Genomic DNA, 13,800 nt, shown 5'->3' on the forward strand with positions numbered 1-13,800 from the left:
GGACAGGGCCTGCCTGTGCCAGCACAGCACCTCTAGACTCTGAGTGAGGTACACCAGAATGTTCAAGCCCTCCTCAATTTCAGGGGACAGGCCATAGTGACCTTTCAGTGCCAACTCAGGTCCCTTCAATTGCTACTGGTCACAGCTATCTACATCCCCAGAACTCCAGGCTCTGCTATGTAAACACTAGCATGATGCTGAAGGCAAGGTGGGAGGAAAGGTCAAAGGCCAGGCTGCATCTTAACCCTCCCCCAAACCTGAGCTGCTTAAGTTATTAAATGATTTCACTGGACAGCCAGGTAAGGAAACAGCCTCAGCTTATCCTAAAGAGCCATAGATTGAACCATCACTGGGATCATTCCTTCCTATCCATAGTTGTGAGCTGCATGCGGCCTTCCCACCACTGGAACCTGACTAGACTCCAAAGTCAAGAGCAGAAATCACAAGGTGAGTGGCTGCTGCCAGATGGCTTGAGGTCCTAACTCCATCTTATAAACTCCCCCAGAGGGCACGAGCACCTTGCTCACCAGTCTGGCCCTGAGTCAGAGCCAGAAAAAGATGCTCTGAAAAGAAGCCTGGAAACCAGACTATAAAAACAGCCACAACTAAGGGGAAGCTGTATTCCTCTTGTTAACACTGGGTTACCATGCCCTTCTTGGCCACTCCTCAGTTCCCTTCTGGCCACCCTGGCCTTTTACTATGAAGCAGTGAGTCAGCTGCCAAGCAGAACCCTTGGAGCTTGGCCTCACCACCAGGACCTTTCTGGGAGTCCATCACTGAGCCTGCCCTGTGTTCAGCACCAAGGACAGGCCCACTAAGCAAGTCAGAGATGGCAGGGTGAGGACTATCCTCTAGAAAGACCTAGTTTATATCACAGCTTCCAGACAACATGTCATCTGTGCTTCTGCACATATATTTACACACAGATGCACACATACACACATGTAAGGCTTGCCCACAGAGCCGACAGTGCAGACTGGGGCCTTGAGAAATCAACAAGAACGTCCTCCCTCTGTCCTCAGTCAGGTGAAGACCCCAGCAGACAGCAGGGCTCCCTCTCTAGCCTCAAATGCAGCCCACTGTAGGATAGGCACCATCACCCTCAAACATGAAACAAACATCCTTTCCCTCTGGAGTCTCCCAGCCAGTAGCAATGACAACATCTGCGTGTAATATTCCCTCAGAACCTGCTACGGCCAGCATAGGATGTCCTGGAAAGGAAGGATTGCCAATATAGCACAGCACTTGTGAGAGCCATGAATAATTCTAACCACAGGACCCTCCACCAAGGTAGGAACAGGAAGGGGAGGAGGGAGCAGAAGGAACCATGCTGTTGTCTGGGGAAAGGCTGAGGCATACAAATCCCACCAGGAGATGGTCAACTAGAATTAGGGTGGACAGCTACAGTGGCAGACTGGTGGATGGATCTTCAAACAGTACTGACCTGCAAACTCACCTACAGTACCCAAGGACTGAGGCTCCAGAGTAATGCCTCTTCTGGGTTAATAGCACCACAGAGGAGCTTCACATGGTAGCAGCTAATCCTGAACCATCCCAAATCAGTATCAACGACCCAAGTCTTGTCCCCATGGCCCACCTGAACATGAGACCTAAAGAAGGAACCCACCCTGAAGCCTAGATATAACGGCAGAACTACCACTGCCTTTACCCATCTAGAAGACATAGTCAGAAGCCAGGTGGGCTTCTCCAGGCCCCAAGGAGGGGCTTACAGGAGACAGACAGATGTTACATAGGTCTCTGGAGTTGGGGCAGGTGAGGTCCTAAAAGAATGAAAGGTATGAGTACTCCAAAATGATATCTCCCGGGATGGCAAGCCCAGCATGGGCTCCTCTGCTGGGCCTGAAGGAAGAATGTGCACAGCACTACAAAGTGGAGAAGGAAAATAAGTCTCAGGAGAAAACCCCCAAAACACAGTCTTATTTCAACCTTCTAGGCATACAGTAATGACTGTACACAGGACTAGACTTCGTAGCATGGCTATAGCTCAGACGGGCTTGTTGTCCTCATACGAAACACTCAGAACTCCATGGCATCCTGAGAGACAAACATGAGGATTCTACTGCCAGATGCTAGACTGCCCAGCCCTTTCCAAAAACCTTCTTCTCAGGTGGCTAAGGCTCCAGAAAGTGACCAATGTCACGACCTGGGATTTATCCTCTGTATGTAACACCAACCCACTGCAGGAGCCAGAGCTAGAGACATACACCCTACCCTTACACGTTCTGCTACTGATGTGGAAAGGGCAATTAGGAGAAGAGCTGTCAGATCCCATCCCAGCTCATGCAGCTTTGAGTGCACTGAAAAGAGGAAACGCAGCTTTAGGACTAACTTAGAGGAGCAGAGAGCAAAGGCTAACGAGAGAGCCCTGGCTGTAAGAGTTGGGCTCTGGATGGCCGACCCACAGAAAAGGCATCCAGGACAGCAGCATATCTCATAGCCCTCCAACCACACTTTAACAAGCCAAGAGGGGAACATGTGCCAAAACCACAACACTTTATTCTATGACATTTAGCACTTGGTTCCCAAAACATGTCCCAAGGGAGCTCTAGAGCAGGGTAGCTGGGTGGAGCAGGTCCATGAGGACTCTGAAGTCCATTCCCTTAGCACAGCCAGGACAGGTCAAGGACAACTCCCCAGAACCTGTCATCCACTGAGACCCAACAAGCTTCCTGATACTTGGCTGGGACTGTCACAGATTCAACGGAGTTACTCATGTAAGTCACTCAGAATTTCAGGGCATCCTGTGAGACACACATGAGGATTTTGCTTCCAGCTCCTAGAATGTCCACCCTTTCCAAAACTTTTTTCTCAGGTGGTTAGGACTCAGAAAGTAGCTGAGGTCACAACCCAGAAATTATCTTCTGTAGGTGACACCAACCCACACCATGAGAGTGAGCTACTTACCTGAATTCTAGTGTCCCAGTTAGAGGCCATACTCCCCAAGGAGGAGGAAGAAAGGGCACAGGCAAGATACTAGTCAGGCCCTATGTTGAACTACACTAGCCAGATCTACCTGGCTGAGAAATCCAAATGAGACAGGAGGCCCAGAACCAGCTGTGCCTCTAAGTCTACTCCACCCCTTCATACCAGCAGAAGGCCAAGCAGCAACCTGTAACTGGTCATGTGACAGGTGCCCATCCATGATAGCCTGTGCATTAGCCCCAGGAGAGAAGACTGGTACTTCTAAGTGTTTGCCCACAGTCAACATTTCCACTTGGGCATCTCCTTCAGGGCAAAGGGAGAAAAGGCATGTTCCCTTGCTCAGGACTGGATGACTGAGGGACTCAGCACTGTGGAAGGGAATGGGGAAGACAGTCTAGTCAGAAGACTCCCCTTTGGCAGTGACCTGCCTGTCTACCTGCACTAGATACTTTGTCCTGATTCTGCAGGGACCAGTCAGCAATAGAAAAAAGCATGCAGGTCATGCACAGCTGCTGGCCCCTGAGGACGCCCCAAAGACCCATGGATCAAAAGCATCAAAATGAAGATTGGGACCCAGGGGCTTATCTCCAAGGCCAGGGTCCTTCCTGCCAGGCCTGAGAGACAGACACGCAAACAAAGCCACAAATAACTGGACACTTAATGATCACAAGCTGCTGGATTTACAGTCATCATACCCAATTATAGATTTTCTTTGTAAATTCCATCAATTCTATGCATTTAGACTAAATCTTCAATTGAAAAGGACATGAATCCTGAAAAGACGCAAGCTACATGACTATGGCACTTCCTTGACCACTCCTGGCCCAGAATTCCTCTCCAGCAGGCTCTGACTAATCCATGCCTCCTCCTTCTGGCAAGACACTAGCTTCCTGAGGAGAATGAGAGCCCTTTACACCAAACAAGTTACTGATGGCAATACTAAGCCACCACCACATATATGGACACAAGAGAGGGATGAACAATCAGAAAATCCATGAAAAATAGAAGGCCACAGTGAATGCAGTCTCCTCTCCAGGGATTCCTATGATATCTAGATGCTCTGACAGCAAGAAAGGCACATACAGCTTGACCCTGAGACAGCCACACCTACAAATCCTGTATCCACAGATCTTCCTTGGTGGAATTACCAGAGGGACCTCAGCATCAAGGGAAAGGAAGACATTCCATTCCAGATTCTAGTGGGCAAGATATCAGGAGAGGATGGATCTCCACTAGGTTACATGTTCCCAAAGAGGATGTGAGCTAGGAGAGCTGCAGGTGTTAAGAGGAAGACATAGACTTTGCAGTAATTCCTCAATGAACAAATACACAGAGAAAAACCAAAGTTACAGGATCTCCATGACACAGGGCACCAACAAGATATCTGAGAGGAGTCCCAGTGAGGATCCTGTATCAATAGCGTAGCAGAAGCCAGACACCTCGAGCCAGTCCAATGACTCATTGCAATGAACATTTGCAAGCAAAGCTGTTTGGGCAAAGGGTATACTGTGTGACACACCGTGACAAACCACAGCTTCCATGGGAGGTTGCAAGGGTTTAAGACATATATGGAAGGATGAGGCGATGAGTGGGATAGGGGTGCATGATGTGAAATTCACAAAGTATCAATAAAAAGTTTTTTAAAAAAAAAAAGTTTGGTGGCAGGCTGAATGCTTAGCTCAGTACCATACAGCATTCAAAATATTTATGAGGCCCTGAGTTCATATTGTGGCACAAAGGGTTAAAGTAGTATTAACATGTTTTCTTTCAGACTTTTGAAAAAATGACTAGATGAAAGCCAGGTGTGGTTTTGCACACCTTTAATCCTAGCATTCAGTACTATGGAGGAGAGCCAGGTGGATCTCTGTGAGTTTCAGACCAGCCAGAATAACATTCTTTTCAAATGCAATTTACCGTTGCTCCCTGGTGGTCTAGTGGTTAGGATTCGGCCCTCTCAAATGCAATTTACCAAACCACAAGTTGAACTACCAATCTACAGAAACATTAAATGGTCTGAAACCCAATTGCACACACAAACTGAAGAAATCATTAGTTAAAATAATTTCAAAATCCCCACGTTTGCAAATTAAGAAGTACCTTTTATACCCATGGGTCAAAGGGAAAAAAGCCACATAAAAACTATAAAGTATATGGAAAACAGCTAAAGCAGGTCAGCAAGATGGCTCAGCAGATAAAAGTTCTTGCCACCAAGCCTGTAACCTGAGTTCAATGCCTAGGACCCATCATATGGTAGAAGGCAACCTCTGATCACCACATGCATGGTGTGGTACATGTATGCACACTCTATACTCTCTCTCTCTCTCTCTTTCTTTCTCTCTTCCTCCCTCCCTCCTTCCCTCCAGGAATAATTTTGGAAAGCTACACCTAGAGTGATTATAACAGACTGTACATTGAGACATCTATACAGCCTCCATTCCACCCACTGCTTCCTCAGATACTCAGGCTGACTGGACTCTGTGATAGGTGAGGTCCTACCATGAGCCCCTCCCTGTCTGATCTCACTGCTTGCTGATTTTCAAGCACTGTTAACCCCAACCAATCCTCACTCGCAGAACAGACCAGGGTCCCTGGCACAGGAGGCAAAGTGGCTTACAGCTCTTGCCTTCAGGCAATCACCAACCACACTCAGCAGTCCTGATGCCCAGATCAAGTTGTGGGGATAAGAGACCATCCTGAGCCAGAACCAGATGATCCCCACCCAGGCATATGTTTCCCTCTAAAAATAAGAAGACCTAGGCATAAAGGAAAGAGCCAAAGAATGTTTTTAAAAACTCTTTTTGAGCAAAGCATACCCTTAGAGACCATAACACAGCTGTCAGTCCTAAGGCCCAGACCTGTTGGCTAAGCAGAGGAGCAGGAGCAGGCAAGCCAGCTGGCTGCTCATGTCAAACTCAGATGCACTCTGGCTAAATTTCAGACTGTCCTTGCTGGGCTCCAGCACAGGTGCAAAACATCCCTCAAGCAGCAATGGCAGTCTAACCTCTAGTCCCATGAAACCACACCCTGCTCCTCACAAGGCCAGCCCACGAAGTGAGAGGGGCTCCCCATTCAGCTACCTATTCCCAGAACCCTCTGCAGGCACCTCCTATCCCCCACAGGCCTGGTTGTCCTCCTCAGCCAGCCCTAGCTGGGGTACTGCCCTGGAGCTCCCAGCACAAGTCTGCAAGGAATCACACCCTTTCTGTTTAGTGTCCTTGGCCAGAGGAGACCAAGCTAGGACCTTTCATTATGCGGAGGCAACCCAGGAAGGCTCCCTGGCAAGAAGACTAGAGGATCCCTCCCCCCCCCAAAAAAAAGAGGATCCCTCCCTATCCTAGAACACTGTGTACCAACTACCCAGCTGTCTTCCATGCCCAGCTGTCTTCAGCAGGAAAAAATTCCACATGGAATGCTCTCAAGCCCATCAGGAGCACACCCTTCTAAGCCAGGCGGCATCCACATTATTCCATAGGACTCATATCTCTAAGCGCCAATCACAGTGCTGCTGCCTCTGGCTCTGTGTGGTTCCAGAAGGAAGATTCTCCCCATCTTAGGAAAAGCAGACCTGAGAAGAGCCCTTGACCAGCTTAAGTCATGAACTGGTGACCAAGGCTAGGTTGTCCAGCACATTGTGCCATCACTGTCCTTCATCAGGTGAAACATGAGTTGAGGATTTAGAGGGGTGGTCTGGATCCTTACAGCATGGTCTAGCCCCAAATGCTTTAAGAAACAATACCAGGGCAGGGACCCACTGTAGACACAGAGCCACAAACAAAACAGGAACAAGCTGGGTGGAGCTCATCAAGTGCCTCTCCCGACCAGAGGGGTATGCTCCATGCTCACAGAGTTCTGTCACCTGCCCCGTTACAGTGAGATTGATGACCTTCTTAAGACTATCAACCACCTAACTGGGGACTAGTAAATACGAAAAGGTTCCTGGAAAGCTGCCCACTATCAGGACACAGCCCAACACTGGAGAGCTAAACACTAAGGTTGGCTCATGCATGGGCTGTGTCCTGACCCCTGAATCTATTCTATACTCATAATACAGGTTTGGGTACAGGCCCTTTCCTGGCCTACCTAGAATCCTGTCACTATGTCTTGAAGCCCGCAACCTACCACAGACTGGCTCTAACTCCACATTAAGGGGCACTTGCCTGCAGCTGGCACCCACCCCACTGTCAGGCAGCAAAGTGAGTATGCTAAATTGTATCCACATGCTGCCTCTAGGCCTTGCTGACTTTGCTGAGGACAGACCATGTCATGGGAGATGATGTCCAGGACAGTTCTTATGCCATGTTCCCCGGGAAAAGCTCTGGGTGCTCAGTAGTGTATCCTCATGGAAGTCAGCAGCGTCTGTGGGCGCTGACAGACCAGCAAGAGGCAGCTGGACGAAGTTTAGTCAACTCTGCAGCCCAGTAGCCAGTGTGAAGCTAAGCTCTGGAGATCCTTAAATCAGTCTATGTTCAGTGGCCAAGGTGCAGTATTTGATTCAAAGTCAGTCAGGACACAGAGAAGATGGGGCAGTTCTTCAACCAGGAAGAAAGTGACAAGAGAACTACTCTCACTTCAGTTTACAGAGGAATTAGCCAAACTGCCCTAAAGCAGAGGGTGAGGAGGCCTGCTGCCTTACAAGCTTTAGCCACCCTGATACCACCACTCTTTCCAAGGCAGGAGTCAGAAGGGGCAAGCTCACATGTGTGTTCATGCCAATTCTTGTGGAATAATTAATTAGCATGGTTGTGACAAACGTAAAATTGGAGGCCTCTAGCGTGCCTGATAATTTATGCAAGATCCAAGGATGGCTGCGGATGCCTTTCCCAGAGCCTAATTCAGCATTTTCTTTTTTCCCTTATGAAAGCAGGACTCCAGATTTAACTGCTCTCACGCCCTTTAACAGTGTTTGCCGTAGTAAAATCGAACAGCCCAGCTGCAAACCAGTGAGCACAATGGATCGCAGACCCCGAGGCAGCGGGCAGGACTTCCCAGACAGCAGCAGCCACCACAGAGCACAGAGAAAGACCACACTGGTCTAAACACCTAAAGGTTCCTTGATCTGCATAGAGACCCTGGAGCCTATCAACTCTAATTTTAAAAAACAAAAAACAAAACAAACAAACAAAAAAGCCGAGACAGCAGTGCAAAGAACACAGAGGGTCCAAACTCCCTCAGCAAGACAATGACACCAACCAGATAGGTAAAAGGCTGAGCTACTTTATGTGCACAATATCTCAGCCAAGTGCTAGAACCTGTGGCAAATGTGGCAAATCCTAGCACCCAGCATTAAATGGTGCCTATCAAGCCTGGCTTCTCACCCAGATCCCTGGCCCTGAGCCTTTCCCTGTCAGGTGCAGCAAGCTTTCCCTGAGCACCCCAACATGTACCCTAGGCTCCAATGTACTCCCACAACCCTCGCCACAGCCATCTGCTGGCTGCCTCAGCTGGGCCATATGACTAGACAGAAAACAGCATGCATCCTTGCTATCTATCCTGGGGTCCTGATTGCAGCCCTCTGCTCCCCTACAAGGTAAGATCCATGCCTTGGGCTGCATTGGAGAAAGCAGCCAGCCAAGCCCACCAAAGTGCTATTGCCCAAGCCTAGGTCAGGTAGGGAAAGATGATGTCACAACCAAGCTGCAACCCCTTAACCTCTGTGCCATCAGTGTGGGTTCTCTGGCTGAATTTCATTGGAAGTCAGCTCTCCAGAGACCACACAGCTCAGAGTCAAGCAGAGAACTGGGCACCTAAGAGACTGCAGCTGTATAGCCAGTCTGTGAGCACTCTCATCTGCCAACACTCTTACTCCTAGATTTCCCTAACTGTCCTCAAGTAACACAGGTGGTGAGACAATGCCATCCCATAGCCACCCAGTGCTTTGGGATGCTCACAGACCCTCCAGCATGCCACTACTGCCCTAACCCACCAGGCACATTTGACACGGGCAGGAATAATATCCCCAACAGGTAGGCCTATTGTTTTTACTTGTAGGTCAGTCCCTTGCAGACTCTCTCACCCTCAGTTGCTAAATATAATGACGCTTCAATAGTCCCGGGCCTTGGAAAGACCTGAGGTCTCCCAAGTGAGCAGGCAATCAAACACATCATGATGCACATCTGCCAGCCCATATCCTAACCCAACCCTGGCCAGCCCAAGACAGATGAGACAGGTATCCCCAGACCAGCAGGGCTTGCTCACTCAACAAGAGCTCTGGATTGAGCCCAGGAGTTGGCTTCCACCATATGTGGTGATAAAACTAGAGAGAACAAGTTTCACCCAGAATACTCTGCAGAAGAGAATCCTGTCACAAACAGTCCTTCCTATGGTTTCTGCAATGAAATAAGACAACCCATTCTTGTCCTACACCAAGAGACTCACATCTATGTGACAATAATGGAACAAAACCCTCATGTAGGACGTTTCTAGTGAGGCAATACAGACAATAAACACAGAAATTCACAAAAGGCAGAAAAGGAAGTGGGAATGCCATGGTGACCTTAAAGCGGATAGGCTTGGAAGGCTGACCATGGGCACTGAGTAGTTGTCTGATGAAGGCAGGGGGCTCTGAATATCTGAGGGAAGAGGAACACACCACAAAACATAGGTGACACGGAGGGTTGAGATACTGCTAGCCAGAATGGGTGGGCCTACTCAGAGAAGTCTGGCTGGAGATGGGAAAGGCCGTCAGAGGCAGGATCTTTTGAAGAGGCAAAGTCTAGAGTCTGGCCAGAGTAGATGGGGTTTGGCTATGGAGGGGTGGGATCTGGCCTATGAATGAATAGGTCCTGGCCAAGGAGTAAGGTCTTCAAAAGGGGGCAGAATTTTTAAAGGACCAAATCTAGCCAAAGAAGAGGCAGGCCTAATAAGAGGCAAGAGCCCCATAATACTTTGGCAGAAGAGGAGAAGTGAAAGCCAGGAGGGTAGCCATGCCTATAATCCCAGCACTGGGAGGCAGAGGCAGAAGGTTCAAGGTCATCTTTCACTACATATTTAGCCTACGTTACATATATAACCTAGGCTTTAAAAATAAAGAGGTGAAGTAATTGATCCAAGCTACTCAAGAGGCTGAAGCAGAGCACCCACCACTCAAGACCTCTCTGGGTTACAGCGTGAGTTCAAGGCCAACCTGAAAAACTTAGTAACACACTGTCTCAAAATAATAAAAAGTAAAAAAAAGAAATCAATAGCCAAGCATTTGCTTGAGTATGTTCAAGGCCCTGAGTTCAATCCCTAGTACCACAATCAATGGACAAACTAAGTGTGAAGCTATGACTATACCTACCTGGCAAGTTGACCCTTCCCCAGAATAGCTGAAAAAAAAGTGATTCTGAAAGAACACACAAACACACACACACACATATATATATCACAAATGTCTGTTTGGGAACTCTCTGCCAGGAGCAGGGGACACAAGGCACTCTGTAAGGGGGTCAAAGAAGGAAGATGATGGGCACAAGAGATCAAGCAGAGGGGGCTGGAGAGATGGCTCAGTGGTTAAGAGCATTGCCTGCTCTTCCAAAGGTCCTGAGTTCAATTCCCAGCAACCACATGGTGGCTCACAACCATCTGTAATGAGGTCTGGTGCCCTCTTCTGGACTTCAGGCATACACGCAGAAAGAATATTGTATACATAATAAATAAATAAATAAATAAATAAATATTTTTTAAAAAAAAAGAGATCAAGCAGGTCAGCAGGCTTGAGCACATTTGTCTAAACAGCCAGGAGGGACAGCAGAGAAGCTATCCTTCCTCAGGATAAAGGCAGGCCTCACCCAAACTGAGAAAGACTAGTCAGAGCTCTGAGGAGGCTGCCTTCAGGATGGCTAGAGGCTAGAGGGTAAGATCGGCTCCCAGAGAACACTAACCATCTGAGGGTTCCCAATCCTCCATGGGTGATAGCTCTAAGCTGAGGGTGGACAAAGAGCTACCTAGTTTGTAGTGAGTACTGGACAGAGAGAGCACTGGGTGGAGAAGAGGTTAATAGTGCTTACACTGGGAGGACTTCCTGAGCTCTTCCTTAAAAACTTTTGAATCTGGAATGAGTACCCATCCCAGCAGACTCTTACCCCAGACAGGATAAGGAGACCGCCACTGAGGGATACCCAGCCAGACAAGAGGCCACGACTCTTACCTATCCTTCTGCCAGTGACCCAAAATGAGTGGTTTGCTTCTTACCTATAAATGTTAACAGTGGTTCCTTCATAGCACAGGGCTACCACAGTGAACTGAGGAGGGTTCTGCCACATGCTGGAGGACTCTGCACTAGAGGCAGGCAACTATGCCCAAGAGGCTCATGTGAAATGTAGGTGGCAGGTGGGTCTCAGGTCAGCCCACAATCTGCACGATATCACAATGAAAATTTACCTAGTCCTTATTATCCAGTCCTCTAGAAAGCCCCAACCTAGAACCTACCAGACTAACCTTTTACCTAAGAAGGCTCTATTTTCAGGGCAAAGTCAAGGATTGTTTGTTTGCTTAAAAGAATTTCTTGTTGTTTTTTTGTTTTTGTTTTTCGAGACAAGTTTTCTCTGTGTAACAGCCCTGGCTGTCCTGGAACTCACAGACTGGCCTCGAACTCACAGAGATTCATCTGCCTCTGCCTCCCAAGTGCTGAGATTAAAGGTGTGCACCACCACCACCTGGCTTTAAAAGATTTTTTAAATTTATTTTATTGTTTTATTTTATTTTTGTTTTTTTGAGACAAGGTTTCTCTGTGTAGCCCTGGCTGTCCTGGAACTTGCTCTATAGACTAGGCTGACCTTAAACTCAAAGATCCACCTGCCTCTGCCTCCAGAGTGCTGGGGATAAAGGCGTACACCACCATGCCTGGCCAATTCATTTTATCTTCAACAGTGTGTGTGTGTGTGTGTGTGTGTGCGCGCGCACGCGTGCTCGCACAGGACAAACATGCCTGAGTATGGGTAGCCATGGAAATCAGAGGAGTCAGATTCCCCTAGAACTGGAGTTATAGGCAGCTGTGAGCCACCTGACATGATGCCGGGAATCAAACTGGAGTACTCTAGAAGAGCAGTATATGCTCTTAACTACTAAGCCATTGTTCCAGCCCTGATTTTTAAATACTTCTAATTTATTTTAAATGATTTTTATATGTATGTCCACGTGTTGGTATACAAACATGCATGCAGATATGCACAGAGTCCAGAAGAGGGTGACAGATCCCCTGGAACTGAAGTTATAAGTAGTTGTAAACTTAACTCGGGTCCTCTGGAAGAGCAGTAAATGTACTCAACTACTAAGTCCTAAGACCAAAAATTTTAAACATAGCTATAAGCAGAAAAGGACAAGCAATGGGAAGATAAAAGAGAAGGTTCTTCTACCTCTAAGCCTGTCCACCCACAATGGCTTTTTCTTGGCAGTGGACAGCCAGTGTTTCCAAAAGGCTGTTGGGTAGAAGCCCATGACGTACTGATACTAAGCAGTTACCTAACTTAGGGCAGCAGGTGAAAAGTTGACTGGTATGTCAGATTAAACAGCACCCTATGCACATAGCTCAGGAAGCCAAGCCACATACTAGGCATAGGCCATGCCTTTAGTGAGTAAGTCCGGGAGCTCACTCCAAGACTCCCAGGTCCTATATCCCCACACCGACCAAAGGCAGAACATCACATAGTAACTTTACCAATCGCCACATCCCTAAAGATTCATCCCTCTCAAATGCCTTTTCTAGCATCTGTCCATGGGAGGCAGACCAAGCAGGTCTCAGCAGCGACCTAGAACACATGCCTCCCGGGCCCCCTCAGGGGGCTCTCACCTCACCCCACAACCAAAGGCTGACCAGAAGGGAGACACTTCAGACTGGAACCTTCCTGACACTCTCGGTCCCCAAGCATGAGCAGCCCCATGGCTGCTGAACAATGCAGTTTTGAATTCAATTAAAGCGATTATCTGTTGTGCCAAATAAATTGTGTACAGCATATATCCTACGGCACTTTACACCTCCAGGCTCATTATTCCCTAACTGTTTCCTCCTGTTTATGCGCTCTCAAATTAAATTGCTGATAATACGCGCCAAAATAAAAAATGAGCACACCTTGTCCCAAGAAAATTGATTCTCCTTCTCCTGAACTGGCGATTGCCAGGTTTTATATACTCGGTTCCTGGTGATCATTAGTAATTCAATTTTCTTTTTATTAGCCCCCTTATCTGCTGAGCAATATAGTGGCAGCGCTGACCTCTTTCGCACGGGTAAATGTTTAAAATCTTTTCCCTGATTAATTTTGCCAGTTAAGAAAAAGAGGAGAAATGGCCCGGCTCTTAGCCATCACAATGAATAAAGCTTAATGTTGATTGTGATGGAATTTCTAATGCCAGGGAAATTGATTGAACGCGGCAATTACGCTGCAAGAGTAACTCGAGGGAGATGGGATCGCTTTCTTCTGGCCGTAGCCTTTTGGTTATTTAAAACAATCCAATTTGCAAGGATAATTATGTATTAGTGTTTTATCTGCCACTTGAAATGAACAGGGGAGTTTCGATACTGGCCCAGCATTAGCAGGTTATTGCTGCAAATTACTTGATATCTGCTTTCTTTCACATAAAGAGGAAATTAGGCAATCAATTACCAGAAAAAGGTGGATGGAGGGATAAGAGGGGCAAGTGCGCCCTCTGCCGGCTGCTAGGCCACACAGTAGGGCTGAGTAGTGACCTGAAGAAGGGGTGGGCCAGAAGCAGCTAAGCTACCCCACTACTGGGCACCCAAAGTCTACTGAGCAATCAGGTCCCTCCCTAAACACCAGGGTACTAGCATGAAGAGGAGATCTGGAACTAAGCATTTTCTTGGAGAAAAGCAAAAAGACCCCAAAACAGTAGATCAAAGGACAGCCCTTATCCACAGACCCC

General features: G+C 47.8%; 1 protein-coding gene across 2 annotated transcripts in view; it reads right to left on the reverse strand.

Moving 5' to 3' along the window:
- Zc3h3 (zinc finger CCCH-type containing 3) overlaps positions 1-13,800 on the reverse strand; it is an 83,661-nt gene that overhangs the window by 64,096 nt on the left and 5,765 nt on the right. The window lies entirely within an intron of this gene.

Source organism: Chionomys nivalis, chromosome 17 (genome assembly GCF_950005125.1).
Source record: "Chionomys nivalis chromosome 17, mChiNiv1.1, whole genome shotgun sequence".
NCBI classification, from domain to species: domain Eukaryota; kingdom Metazoa; phylum Chordata; class Mammalia; order Rodentia; family Cricetidae; genus Chionomys; species Chionomys nivalis.